General features: G+C 35.9%; 2 long non-coding RNA genes across 9 annotated transcripts in view; both read left to right on the top strand.

The window, feature by feature from the left end:
- LOC118495415 overlaps positions 1-4,386 on the top strand; it is a 6,649-nt gene extending 2,263 nt beyond the window's left edge. Inside the window, exons 1-2 of the long non-coding RNA XR_004897815.1 lie at positions 1-1,647; positions 1,686-4,386. The exon at positions 1-1,647 is cut by the window's left edge and continues 2,263 nt beyond it. This is a non-coding gene — a long non-coding RNA (uncharacterized LOC118495415). The remainder of the gene's footprint in view (positions 1,648-1,685) is intronic.
- Positions 1-12,500, top strand: part of LOC116046804 — a 46,913-nt gene that overhangs the window by 30,237 nt on the left and 4,176 nt on the right. For 5 of the 8 annotated variants that reach the window (XR_004897809.1, XR_004897810.1, XR_004897814.1 and 2 more), the window contains 3 exons: positions 6,665-6,916; positions 11,245-11,319; positions 11,880-11,929. This is a non-coding gene — a long non-coding RNA (uncharacterized LOC116046804). The remainder of the gene's footprint in view (positions 1-6,664; positions 6,917-11,244; positions 11,320-11,879; positions 11,930-12,500) is intronic. The other 3 variants (XR_004897812.1, XR_004897811.1, XR_004897813.1) reach the window with 3 other exon arrangements.

The following is a 12,500-nucleotide window of genomic DNA, read 5'->3' as shown; positions in this document are numbered from 1 at the left end:
TGAAACTTTTTCATTTCTGTATGAAATGACCTTGTAGTTATGATTTTGAAAAATACCTAAACTGGGATGTTTTATACTTTTTTTTACTTTAAAGCACTTAGCAGTTAAAAAACAACACACAAAAAACGAGGAAATCTAGCCATGTACATAGATTTGGTTTTATATGTTGAGTTTATAAGATATCTGCCTCTAAAACTTGCGCCAACACCCCAATATAATGGACATGAGCGGAATTTTGTTTTAGGGTGCTAAAAATCATGTTTGAAAAACCCAAAGTCAGTGTGTCTTTCAGTGTGTTTTTCTTGTGTTTCTGTAACCACATGCAAACAGTAGTGTTGTTGTGACCTCTAAAGTAATACGTTTAAAATAATTCACAGTCTGATTTCCACAATTGTAAAACAATTGAAATTGAAAGCAAAGAGATTTGATCCGAGCCTGAAACTAAAAAAACAAAAACTAAAAGCATGAATCACACAAAAACATATGAGATGTGTGGAGAGAAAGATACAAGAGGCAGCAGAATGACTGCATTAGAAAAGAAAAAAAAAACATGAAAACATAAAAAGTCACACAATTAACCTCTAAAACCTTTTAAACATCCACTTGACTGTTTTGTGCTCAGTCTGAGCTGTTTTGCAGTATGGATGTTGTTCATCTCCTGAAAGCAATGACCTCTTCTGACATTTATTATGTGCTAACTAAACATTTTAGCATGTTGAAAAAATTTCAATTAAAATGCATTTATGTTTTGTCTCAGTTGTCAGTAGTCAGTTGTTCCGCACGTGGCAGCCAGACGTAAATCTGACTCCATTTTGTTGCCAGATGTTGAAATTTCAGACAACATGATTAGACAGGTCAGTATTGCTGCTGATACGTCTCTCCTCCCTCCTTCAGATCTTCTCTGCTAAAGTTTTTTTCCAAACCCTTTCCTTCACCTCTCACTGTACTTCATCATCATCATCAGGTTTATTTTCTTGCTTCTTCGTCCTCTTAGTTTCTCTGTACAGTGTTCTCTGGCTGTCCGGCTATCAGTGTCCAGATGAGAGGTAAGATCTGAGTGGCCTCGAACATACTTATCAACCTATCTTTATGGTTAAGGTTTTTGCATTTTTACAGCTCATATTTTGCTAAGAAGACACTAAAATTGAACATTAGTGAAAGATAAGACAGCAAAGCACAGTACACAAAGTCATAAAGTGTCAGGTGTCTATGAAGGAACCTTAAAGAGAGTTTTTTTTTGAAGTGTGTGTGTGTGTTAAGAGAGAGAAAGAAGATTTTAAATGGCCAGTAATCCACTTTAGTTACCTCAATGGCTTTCCTGTATCACTGAAAATGGTCAGCTATTGTCAGACAATCTGGGAAAAGTAAAGATAAAAGTAAAACAAAAATCAAATGCACAACAATTTCTAAGAATCAATTGTGTGTGTACCATGACCAAAACCTAGATGAGGACACACAATTAATACATTTTGCTCCTGTTGTCTTACTCATTTTCATTAATATTTCCATATTTTCACTTCACAACATCAGTAGAAAACAGGACATCAGAGTTAGAGTGAGAAAGGAAAAGAGCAAACATATGAACAGCATTCAGATATTTTAGGAAATTCTAGTAACTACAGAATGATGTTTTCCAGCTAAATAATGGTGTGCTTTTTGGGTTCACACAATCAGTTCTAAAACAGCTTTATTAGCAAAAATGTTTCTCAACCAGAAGAGTCTGTAAACCAGCAACTGATTTTAAAACTGACTTGTACAGTGTGTGGCATCCCAAAACCAGATGCACAAATATGACAAATGTTAGGGAGTGAAAGATATGAAGTAATTTTAACCAGACTGTGTTGATTAAATCATATTTTTACTATCACTGACACATTGCAGCTTTGCTAGTTTGTATTGTACAGTTAATTGACTTATGCCCAAATAATAATGTCTGCAGAGTTTCTACCTTTTCAACATATAACAACATATTTTCAAATTTAAATATAATTTTGTTTGATTCCTGTAACCACGTCAACTCTGTAAGGTTTTAGATTCTTGACAATTACAGTTCAGTGTGTGTGTGTGTGTGTGTGTGTGTGTGTGTCTGTGTGGACTAAATTGATCAAACTATGTCAAGCTCAGTGGAAAACCAAAGTATAGGCAGTATAATTCCCAATGTGTCATCCAATCTAAACTCTTAATTTTATTTTGATACGTATTAATTGTAGTGAGTGATCAAATAAACTTGTATCAAGTCGGTTTTCTTTTCCCCACAGCACATTGGTTCTTTTAAAATCTTTCCACAGTAACAGGATCATGATCAGGGCAGAGCTGCTTTAACTCTTACAGTCAAAACGTGTGTAATATTGAGGATCTTCAACAGAAATGTAAGATTATTCTGCTTTAATTTGCAATTTGGATATCAGTCAGATGCAATAACACACACACACACACACACACACACACACACACACATCCAAAACAGTGTAACTAAACTCAACAAAAGGACACTGGGGGTTAAATTGTGACTATTAATTTGTGTGTTTCAACTAATTGAGACACACCTAAAGGTACTGAAAGTTTGTGGACATTTTTACTTTTTTAAGACACATTTTCAAAGTCGTGCACATGTTAACTCCAGAAGCAGTTCAATTTGAAAATAAAGTTTGCTGAACTCTTCGTATCAGATTGTTTCAACCTTTTTCTGGCCTGTTATTGTGTTTTAGGTCCTTTTATTGTCTTGTTAGAGTGGTGCCAAAGAAAATGGTGATGATCAGAGAATAAGCTGTTCTAGATTACAGAGAGAACATTATCTATTTCAAACCTATTCAATTACTGGTTTCAATGTAAATGTATAAAGGAAATATCAATGTATCAATATCACCACGTTTGCTCATCTGTGATCCACAATAAAATTGTTGTGATCAGGGCAGCGCTGCACTAACTTTGACACTCCAATCTTACAGCTGCTGTTATGTTGGTGATGTACAGCAGCAGTTTAAAATCATTGAATGTGTTTGCTTTCATTTGCAGCTTGATATAGGAGTCAGATGCATGCAGAGAGAAAAAGGAAAAAACTGTGTAACCAAACACACCTTAAAATCTATATTATCTGCATACGAGTGGAAGCACTCAACCAGTATATACAGTGATATGATTACAATTAAAAAAATAAACTTTTGATACACTTTTTGCTCAACAAACTCACACCAACTCAAACTGTGTCTGCATGACCTGGGTCTGCATGACCTGCAGCTGTACACTCAGCACTCTTTTTTTTTTTTTCTCCAAATCTAAATTGGTACGGTAAACAATTTTAATGGACTATAGTGTTTGTGTGTGTGTGTGTGTGTGTGTGTGTGTGTCTGTGTCTGTGTCTGTGTCTGTGTCTGTGTCTGTGTCTGTGTGTTTGTTTCTAAATGATACAGAGAGGGAGAGAGAGCCGGGGTATCGATGTCTGTAAGGGTTCATGCATTTATGCACTTATAAACTTTTGGATGAGTGTGTGTGGTTCTGTAAACGTTTGTCTGTCTGTCACATTATGGAGCTTTTTTTTGGACAAACCTGACATCATCGAAACGCTCTTTATTCATGGGAAGTCAAAAGTTCACTGTTAAAGTTCACATGATTCTTTATTGGATGAGAATAATTTCTCATTAAGATCATCCCAAACCATCTTTTCTAATTGTCTCACCACTTCATATAGTTCTCTTCAAGTAGATTGTTTTAATGTTCATTACTGATATTAGGTTTAATGATGTCCTTATTCTTTATGCTTTTTCTTTAACTTTAGCTAAAGCTTTGCAAATACTTTACTTGTAGAAAAAAGGGTATTTTCCTGGATACATTCTCAGAGTGAGTGCTGACTGTGAGTGTTTCAGATTAAATGATTCAAATTTGTCTGATTGTGGAAATTTGAGCAAAAAAAGGGTCGTTTTTTTTTTTTAAACAACTTTTAATTTAGTCTTTGGACTAAAGAGAAACCTTAACAACATAAAGTTTAACTCTTCCAGTAGGATCTGTTTTAACTTCAATTTCTTGGATGTTTTAAAAGGCTGGTACTAATGTTAGTATTTGTGGGTTAAAGCTGCTGATTGCTTAGATTTCCCTTTAAATGTGATTGTTTTGATGTCAACGAATGTCAAATATCAGTTTCCTCCAGCGTCCCAGTCTAACCTCGATGTTTATTCAGTCATTCAACAACAGCAGATACATCTCCATAAGTCACAAAAACCTTTTGAAACCTACACTGATGACATTTTTGGATGTGCTTTAAAGTTTGTTTATTAAAATCAAACCTTTAACAGAGATCACTTTAACTGGCTGAGTCCTTACCTGCTCAACAAAAGCATTGAAAACTTGCCTGATTGTGAGTATTTTAACAATTGTCAGTGTATGTAAAAAGAATTTAAATTAAAAAAAAGGATAGCTTTTCTAAAATGTTACAACTTTAAGTTTCAGAATTCAAATCTCTCTTCAGGACACATGAAAACAAAGAAAGGAAAAATTATAACTCTACCTATAATACCTATTTAAAATTGTATTTCACAATTATTATGAGAAGAGGCAGTTTTAAAGACTAGTGATCTCATTTGTTTCATTGTCATCATTTTCTAATGCACCAAAAACAATGTTCATCACAATCTTCCTGAAAGAAACCTTAGAAACTAAGGTTGAGTCAGTTCAGTCGTCTCAAACGTAGCCTAATGATAAAAGCTACAAATGCAGGTAAAATCAGAGATTCTGCATTTTAAAGTGACCCCCCCAGATGTTTATTTAAACATATATGTACAAGTTATCCTTCTAGATGCAGGTCGGCCATTTTGTTGTGACTACTCATTGGTTCGGCACTCAGACATGTGAGTTCTGCTGAGAAATTATGAAATGAAATGAGAACTGAATGATAGTGTCACTGTTGTTTACCACATACATGTGTTTTTCTCCATGTATGAGTGTTCTATTAGGCAATACTGGTTACAAAAGCCTTCCTTTCATAAGCATTGCAGCCTCAGTGAAGCATCCTCATGTCAGACAGAAAATGGCTGACTGTACAGCTGAAGTCACAGTGCTCCAGAGAGGCAGAGCAGCACTGCTGCATCTCACAGGCTGTTTGTTCAGAAGGCTGGTACTGAAGAAGTGGTTGTCAAACTCTCAGAAATTAAAATTGATGGTCTTTTAGACAATTCATGCTGTAAAAGAGAGGAATTAAACTAATGGAAACCCTTCATAACACAGATTATTCAACTTTGTTTTTTGTAAAATGTAATTTGTGCAGTCTTTTTTTTTTATCAGTGCAATGCAAATATGTTTATCTAGCAGATTTGATTACACTAAACTCAATGTGCTTTACGTCAAAATGCATAGAGCCGCAAGTAACAAGAGTATGTTAAATGAAATACAAGAAAATGTTACAAAAAAAGAAAACAATATGCAAGAAAAAATATCAACCCATTTGAAAACAGATACAAAACTGTCAGACACGAACACAGACTCACAAATACACTAAGTCTGTTTTAAGCCTGATACAAATCTCTATGATCAAAGTATTAAAGAGAAAAAATATGGGACTAATATAAGAAATACAGTTACAAAAGTTTGTTTTACAATTTAATGCTTAAAATATCAGAATCAGACATTTTTCACCAAGTATGCATTTACCAGGAATTTGTTTTGGCGATGGCATCATGCACATCAAAATGAAGAAATAAGATTAGATAGCTGAAGAAGACACCAAAAAAAAAAACATACAATTGTAAATAAACATTATACGATACTATACATATACACAAACACACAATTATACAAAAGCAATACATATAAGTAAGTTTACAGGGTAAGTAATGGTTTGTTTGAAGGGTCATATATGTGCATACTGTGTGCAAATATTTCAGTAAAGTTGTCAGATGAGTCCAGTACCAAATAAGTCCCATTTCATTTACTGCACTGTTGTGTGTGAACCTTAATGTATTTTTTATGTGTATGAGAGAAATAAAGAAAAAAACAACACAGTTGTATGTCTGTAGGTGTGTGTGTGTGTGTGTGTGTGTGTGTGTGTGTGTGTGTGTGTGTGTATGTATGTATGTATGTGTGTCGACTCATTCATTTTGTATTCCTGTGACATTATTTAACTATATATTTTTTCTGTGCATGTTAAACGGTGTCTGTGTGTGTGTGTGTGTATTTTTTTTTACATACACTGTATAGTCTCCATGTGATATATTCATATTTATTTACTATTAATGTATTAATGTGTGTGAGTTTGTGAGTGTGTGTATCTCACCATAACGTCACCGGAGATGCAGAAGTCTTGCCAAAAAGGGGAACTGTGAGCAGCCTGTCCTTTGGGCCGTAGGGGTTGGAAAAAGCAGGACACATGCGGTTTGTGTACCGACCCAAAAAGAAGTCCTACCCCTGTTACCTGCACTCACAAACAATGTTTCTCTAATAATTACAGTCCTAACTCCATGCATGTGTTAAGTATTTGCTGCAGGATATGAAAAAAAACTCATTACTCACTGTTTGACTGCAGTATAGTATTTAACTTTGTGTGTTTTTTCATGACATCTTAGTGTTGACTGGGTCATTTGTTGCACTCAGTTGTGTGTTAGTGTACATGCATGCCTCTTAAAGGTGTGTTCTCCATGATTTTTTTCCTGAATCTATCATTTTTGTGTATTCTTAGGACCTCAATGATGATTGTGAGAGGAAAGAAAATGGAAACTAACATAGCCGATGACGCAGAAAGGAACAATAAAGGTCGGCAGGGAGAGAGGAGGCAGCTGGACGGGCGACCAGAGAGCTTGGATCAACCAACACCTTTTTTTCCAGCAGCACCACCCGAAACCCCTGGGAGTCAAGCCAGTTTGAGTGGGACACACCCGCACCTCCCTGTCCTCTAGGACCACAGAGAGTCGTCTAATCCCAGTATGGGAAGGTAAATGAGTTTGATTTTAAAAATGAATGGGTCCTATTCAGTAAACTTCATGATTTCAGATGAAAACAAAAGGGTATGCATACCAACATTTCAAACATGACACCTTTTTTCAATGAACACAAGTCTTTCAATTCAAGAACTTATTGTATGTGAGATGTAGAAGCTCCTGAAGGTGAAAAAAGTAGAGCAAAATTGACTTTATAAATGTCTAAAACTAGGCTTTACTTAATCTGTCAAAAAGTGTTAAATTATGGCTAATATGATGTATTACATTGATCTTTAGTTTGTCTTGTTGTGGTTGTTAACCAGTATCTGCTCCAGATGTTACCTGGAGACAGCTAACTGATGCCCTATGACCTAGGTATCAGACGGATTCCCATATTTTACATACGCAGTTAAACGTTAAGTTAAGGCCTGCTTAGGAAACATAAGTATGACTGGCCGTACAACCCTCTTATTTCAGACAACTGTGTCCTAGTAAGTGTTCAGTTTTAGGGAAGCTGGTAGTAGCTCAGAGAGCCTGAGAGAGACTTGAGCCAGTCGAAAAGAGTCCCACCTGGTTTAATGAGGCAGCATTGAGCCTCTTCTACCCTTTGTGTTAGTGGAGCAAATTCAAATAATTCAAAGCTGTAAAATAGTAAATTAAACGCAAATAATGAAAACTATACTTTACTCAGTGTAGTTAAAATACTAAACTGAGAAATATTTAAGCCAGACACGTCAAGCTAAAAACCATACAATTCAATGCAAATACCCAAAACGTTAAAATAGCTATTTAAAATCAAATATCTAAGACTAAAGAATTCTTAATTCAATCCCAACACTCTTTGGAAACAGTTTATGGTGAAGGCCCCATACAACAGCTCAGGCCGGATGCTGTGGTCTGCTGCTGCTGTGACAGATAGAGCACAGGATGTCAGCAGTAGTTGCAGGCTGAGGTTGACACAGAGTTCTTATGTCAGATTCTTATGAGGCTCTTCTTCATTGTTTGATTAATTGTCCATTTTCTGTATTAGTGTTCAGTGAGGCCTTGATGGGTTAAGCCTTGGCCATTTCCCACATAACTGGATCTCTAAACAGTCTGTGTATCTTGGACAAAAAAAGGAAAATAGATGGGAAAGAGCCACAGAAAAAGGTGAATAGCTGGTCAAGTTCCAACAAGTACAGTACAGTGGCAAATGAATAATTTCAGTTGTTAAAAAATTCGACCAACCAACCAGGTCATGTACCTGAATGCTGAAGCTTTTTGCTCGAGCTGAGTCTAAAAGCACACCTGCTTGTACCCATTGTTTTAAACCACTTTTCAGACCCTGTCAGGATATTTGACATTTCAACCATTTAGCCGCAACTTGAAAGCATCAGAATAAGTGTGTTTTATGAATCACCACAATCACAATGGTTCAGGAATTAAACAGTGCAAGTTGATTCATTCTTGTTTCAGTTCTAGAGTGTTTTAAAAAAAGATGAGCCTTAGGATCAAACACAGCACCCCTGATGTGACAAAAGGTGACATTATTGGCTTCTGGAGAAGTGTTTGCATTTGTTGTCACCACAACTTTGTTATAATATACATTAGCAAAAATGGTGCAGGAAATCATTAGGGGATCTTCGGGGGACTCTAGGAGATCCCTGCAGAAATGGGGAAGAGTTTTGTTCCCTAAATATTAAATCTGAGGTCTGTTTTCCTCAACTAACAACTTTTCTAAATAGGGTTTTCTCATTTCTGTTGAGGGTTTGGGGCATAAAGCTTAACTGGAGGACCCTGTTCTTAAAGATGAGAGAGCCTAAACCGTCCCAGAAAAAAAGCAACCTGTCTTAACAATGTAAACATCAGCTATCCTCACCCTAGAGTATTAACTGTTTTCACCTAAAATTGTAAAAAGAATGTCTCTTAACAAGAGTTTGTCTGATGAGGGTTTTGGACTGTCAGTCCCAGTACTAGTATTTCTGGATTAAATCCACTGATTGCTTACATGCAGTTGACAGTTTTCTTTAGATACACCTAGCTAAGACTAATGCAGTCTAACACAACAGATCAGCAATAAACCCAACCTTCATAAAGGTTATAATGTTCAGTGTTTGTCTAAACTGTTTCAGAGAGGTGTTGATTTAACTTTATGATCATTTAAGAGGATGTAGTTTGTGGTGCTGTTGAATTGTATTGTGTTATACAGAGAGGGGTTTATGATATTTAGCCTACCCTCAATGATATAAATGGGGTGGACAAAATAATAGAAACATCAGACAGTATAACACAATACTCCAGCATTCAATCAACATCTCTCTAAAACTGAACATAACCTTCATGAAGGTAGGATTTATTGCAGGTCTGTTGTATTAGACTGCATTAGTTTTAGCCTAAGAAACTGACAGCTGAGTGTATATTGAGAACCTTTAATTGTGATTATTCTGAAGGCAAAGAAATTCAAATATTCAGTGCCCTCCACCTCAGTGTTTGTTCAGTCATTCGCAGCAGTTATGCCTTCTTATGTCACAAAAGCTTTAATTTGAAAGTTACACTGATGAAATTAATTTAGGTGGGCGCGATAGCCAGTTTTGAAGAGTGATACCTTAAAGCTGGTTCAGTAAAATCATGTCCATTATATTTAAAACAGATGACATCAATAGGCTCATTCAGTTTTTATTTAAAGGCCAATATCAGGTAATATATGAGTCTAATCTGGATACTGTAGTAACTTTTCAGACACTTGATCCAACCAGTGCAGCTGTCCTAAAGTATGTGTGTGTACAGTATTTTACAGTATTTGTCTGTGTGTTAGAAGCTTGTATTTGCTGACTTGGAGGCATGGAGCCCACTACGGTGACTACAGTGAGGGGAGGTCACGCAGTGTAATGGCGTTACAGGCTCCTGCTGATGTTATATAGGCTCCTATAGATGACATATCAAACTGTACATTAACTGTAGAATGTTATATTAAATGTAAACACACATGTAAAACCACAATTCCAACATTTTTAGCACATTATTTTAGTTAAAACTATATCAAACTTCCCAAGACATTTTTTTTCTTTTGTGCTTTACCAGCTTTATTATCACAAGAGTGTGAGTGACTGTCCGTGAGTGTGTGTGTGTGTGTGTGTGTGTGTGTGTGTGTGTGTGTGTGTGTGTGTGTGTGTGTGTGTGTGTGTGTGTGTGTGTGTGTGTGTTTAGGGGGCATGTATGGTATTCATTTTATTAAGTCTAAAACATGGATGTAGGTTTATTTAAAGACATACAGGGTAAATGCTGAGTGTGATAGACACACACACACACACACACACACACACACACACACACACACACACACACACATGATCCCTGTATGCATTTGGATGAGTATTAATTGGTATGAGATGTTTTGTAAAAGTACAAAACATTGTCTGAAACAAACACACACATACTCACACACGCAAGTCTGCCAAGAGTGTGTGTGTGTGTGTGTGTGTGTGTCTGTCTGTGGGTCTGTGTGTGTGTGTGTGTGTGTGTGTGTGTGTGTGTGTGTATCATCCTAAATAGATGAAATTGAGAGACAATTATTTAAACATACAACAACTATACATAAGATAACATACATAAGGAGGCATTTATATTTTACTATAATATTTAATGATTGAATACAGCTTGTGTTTACAAAAGTAACTTTAGCTTTGTGTTGTGTTAATTTATAACACCTGGTGTTAATTCTAACATACCAAACTGAGACAAACATGTCGCTTAAATCTAAAACTTATTTTCCTTCTTTTCCTGTCTTATTTGATAACTGAGAGAAAGTTTTATAATGAAATCCCAGATTTTTGACAAATTCACACTTTATATGTTCAGGGATGCGTTTTGACGGAACTGTAATTCAAACTGTAGTTGTATTAAAGATGCAGAAAGAGTAGATGTGGGAGTGTTATGTGGCATTGTGTACAGTTTGTGTGTGTGAAAGAGTGTTTGAGTGGATTTACATGTACATCTGTATGTCTACATGTTTGTGCAAGTTTTTTAGTCTCATACATGCACAATTGAGGGGTGTGTGTGTGTGTGTGTGTGTGTGTGTGTGTGTGTGTGTGTGTGTGTGTGTGTGTGTGTGTGTGTGTGTGTGTGTGTGTGTGTGTGTTGGACTTAAACATAGACCTATGTTGATTCCTTTTAACTTTTGGAATATGAAGGTGAGACTGATCAGACTGTTCAGACATCAGGAAACGTTAAATATGGTGTTTAGAATTGTTTAGTTCTTTAATTCATGCTTGCATGTGTGTGTGTGTGTTATGAAAGTTTACTGTATGGTGACACAATGAGTTTAAAAGGGTTTGTAATGTCTCTATGTTTTTTCTTGTTGCAGGTAAAAAAAGGATGTTGCGACAACAGCCACCATGTAAAGCAGCTGTAACTGGACGTAACATACACATGAACACAGGTATGTTACATGTTTCATATTATATGTTATACAAAAACTAATCACAGCAAACAACATATACTGTATACTCTGTCAAACTGCACATAAACACAAATTCTAAATATAGTCCTGTTTTATTTCAAACCTTAATTACTGAAAAATTGTAAAATATAGTTTGATGAAAAACCACAGCTAATCTGAAAATATATCCATTGAGACTTGTTAGAGACCCACCGAAAGACTATCTTTTGAATTCCAACACTGTACAAATTAGGTTATTTCTCAGATTTCAGTTTATTTAAATGTATTTTGAAGTTGCCATTGAGTAAAAATAAAGATTTTATATATTTTCAAAACGCTGAAAATTGTCAAATAAAAACTCATATTTGGCTGGAATTGTGGCTGTCAAAATCAATTCAGACAACTTATATTGGCTGCAATGCCTCAGTCATATCTGTCAGTCATTTTTGTGAAGTTACAGACATAAAAATATAAAATAATTGGTCCAAATGTTGGACTTTTTTTAAAAAAATAGTACTGCTCTGTGAAATGAAGCTCATTTCGGTTCTCTGTGCCCTCAGATGCAGCTGCTGTAATGATGCTGTGGTTGTCAGATGAAATAGGACTATGGGTATGCATAAAATAAAATAAAATAAACACAAACATCAATTGTAAATGACTTTAGTAATATTGTTGAGAGGATGCACTGAAGCTATGTCGCTTGTCAGATACCTTTAAGCCTTTAACTATGACTCACTGGGCAGATATTTATGAAAGAGCTGTCATTATTTAGAGTTAAGAAAGGTAAGTTAAACGGTGGCATTATTTGGGGGTCCACTGTAAATTGAGCAGGATTTCTTCCTGTTAATGTTGCAACTATCACAGCTTTTGGAATTAATTTGGCTGTGTGTGTTGTGTTGATGTTACTTCTATTGAAATGTTGTTCTCTAAGCTGATACAAGCATGCTGTGTCACAGACGTTAACGGTGCATATCATCAGCTAAACGGGACCAGGAGTAGTCACTGCAGGGTGGACAGATGTGTGTGAATGACAGGGCAGGAGTGGGCTACTCACTGATCGTTGTTAGGTATGTGTTTGATGCTCTTGCAGATGTGGAAACCCATGTGCAGGGCAGAAGTTGATCATTTACATTTGAGAAGCTTTATAAGTGTAAAAGGAGGGTTGGTGTGTGTTTCGCTGT

The sequence above is a fragment of the Sander lucioperca genome, chromosome 7 (assembly GCF_008315115.2).
Source record: "Sander lucioperca isolate FBNREF2018 chromosome 7, SLUC_FBN_1.2, whole genome shotgun sequence".
In the NCBI taxonomy this organism is placed as follows: Eukaryota; Metazoa; Chordata; class Actinopteri; order Perciformes; family Percidae; genus Sander; species Sander lucioperca.
Note: the sequence above shows the minus strand (reverse complement) of the source record. Positions and strands in the feature narration are given on the sequence as shown.